General features: G+C 35.5%; 1 protein-coding gene across 1 annotated transcript in view; it reads left to right on the top strand.

Annotated features, from left to right (window-relative positions):
- The first annotated feature begins 2,435 nt into the window (after positions 1-2,435).
- The window catches only part of LOC131613317 (uncharacterized), a 1,501-nt gene continuing 1,497 nt past the window's right edge, over positions 2,436-2,439 (top strand). The window contains exon 1 of the mRNA XM_058885000.1: positions 2,436-2,439. This exon is cut by the window's right edge and continues 107 nt beyond it. The gene's annotated coding sequence lies outside the window, so the exon portion shown is untranslated.

Raw genomic sequence — 2,439 nt, 5'->3', positions numbered from 1 at the left:
GGTTGCAGAGGTTCAAGTCGTTGAAGGAGACCCTGCTACCAAACCTTTAATCCTGCTGATGATGATGAAGCAAATTATACTTGGTAAAACTTTCTCTCAGCCAATGGATTTTGATATGATTAATAAAAAAAATGACTTTTTTCTAAGTTTATTTAATGAAAGTTTTATTCTACGGTTTCTTATTTTTCAGCTTAAGGTTACATCTAATCTAGGAGTTTCTTATATGATTAAGGTTTCTTATATGATTAATCTATCAAGTTTCATCCTATGCTACTAAATCTGAATAAAACCAAAACACAGTTGCATCAAAACCAAAACATAAACAATATAGATTCATAAGAACATAAACATTTTGACTACCTTATTCTCTTGGCATGTCTTGTCTCTTGGTGTCTATTGGCATTTTCTTCCTTTAACAACACTAAAAACTAAAACAACCAAATAATGAGTTTGTAATTACACAAAGTTATTGTCACACAATCTGCATAAGAACAACCCAATACACATCACGATGTCATTATATCTTTATGTTATTATGTTAAAAAAGAAACCCTAGCGAAGAACTTTCAGAAAGCAGTACCATTACCACAACAAGAGAGAACAAGAAATAAACAACAGACACGTAATGGTAATGTACCATAAGTCGAAGAGGATAAAGATTCTGCTATCGTCGTCGCCTCGTTTGCTAGGCACCCTTTTTTGTTACGAACGAAATAAATTGTCTAGTATATTTTTATTAAGTGAAAAATATTTCACAACGGTTGTAAGAAACAACTGTAGTGAAAGCTTAAGGTAAAAAAGAAAAGGCGCGCCTTTACGTTAATGGAATAAAATATTTGAGAGCGTTGAGGTTGGAACCCATGAAAGTTTGGTTGTATCACCACGGTGAGTTCATCAACCGTTATTATATCCTAATAATTTTTAATAAAAAAATAAAAAATGTTAGAGCCTTAGTTTGTAGATGTCACCACGATGTTTGGAAAAACCGTGGTGACTTAGGCATTGTTGTATGTGCGTTTCGTAGTAGTGGTTAAGCTTGGAGATTCACACCAACCCTTCTCTGCTAGAGTTACTCAAGTAATGTTAAGAGAATAAGTGCCCGAATGTGCTTTATTCATGTCGGGATGGTCTATTGTTGTCGCAGAACCGAATTGTAATTACCACGAATAGTGCTCTCATTCAGAAAATTTGTTGGAGTTTCATTCATCCCCATTGGGTGGACATTCAAGCATCACTCGCACCATGGCTCACATTGTTACTCAGTTTTTTGGTTTCAGATGTGTATGCAGATCAAGGATTTTATGAAGCACTACATGGTTTGTCAACAAGCTAAGACAAGCACGACACTTCCAGCTGGACTCTTAGCTTAGTTGCTTATTCCCACACAAGTTTGGGAAGATGTTGCAATGGACTTTATCACCGAGTTACCTTCATCTAATGGAATCACTGAAATTGTGGTAGTAGTGGACCGTTTAACCAAATTCGTGCATTTTTTTTCTCTTAAAGTTGACTATGAATGTAGAAACGTGGTTGGGGTTTTTATGCACAATGTTGTCAAACTCCATGGTATGCCTTCCAAAATTGTTTCAGACATAGATAAAGTTTTTACTAGCACCTTTTGGAGATATCTATTCCAACTCCATGGTACCATCCTTGCTATAACTTCTGCTTATCATCCTCAATCTGACGTTCAATTTGAGGCTCTTAATAAGTGCTTATAGATCTATTTACGTTGTCTTACTTTCCACAACCCCTCAAGTGGCCTAAGGCGCTTTCATGGGTTGAATATTGGTATAACACATCTTATCAAATTAGTGTTGCAATGACCCCATTCAAATCACTCTACGATCGTGATCATCCTACTTTGATTCGCTCTCAGGGAGCAGCGGAGGATCCTCCGGATTTACAGGTACAACTTTGCCACATTTACTAAGTATGCATATATTACAAGTTTCAAAATAAATCTTACTCATATTAACTAACTTCTTTACTCACATCCGTTCCCGAAATTGTAGAAACTCTTATTTATTTTTCACTATATTCATGCGGCGATGCAACAACCCTTTATATTTTGGAACTCTACTCGAGTCATACAACACGTTGTTTTCTAGCAACAAACTAGCATTCACATTATCACATAATTGATTGATGTCATAGAAATTCAACAAAATTTTACATTGACCGTGGACTGTCTAACACAACTCTTTCATTCTATCGGGTCTTGAGATTGGTTATGCGAGGGAATTCCAAAACTCCCACTCCAACATAAAGAATTGCCTAACAATATTTATGACAAAAATTAAATAACATGAATTTATTATTTTTGGTGTGTTCAAAAGATTTGTCCACATTATTCGTTGATTTAAAAAATGTACGTCATTGAGATGTCATCATATCTCATGCCAAGTTCCAAGACGGACTAGAAAAGGGTTGAAGTCC

The sequence above is a fragment of the Vicia villosa genome, linkage group LG1, assembly GCF_029867415.1.
Source record: "Vicia villosa cultivar HV-30 ecotype Madison, WI linkage group LG1, Vvil1.0, whole genome shotgun sequence".
Taxonomy (NCBI): Eukaryota; Viridiplantae; Streptophyta; class Magnoliopsida; order Fabales; family Fabaceae; genus Vicia; species Vicia villosa.
The sequence above is the reverse complement of the archived record's forward strand: the minus strand, read 5'-3'. Positions and strand labels throughout refer to the sequence as shown.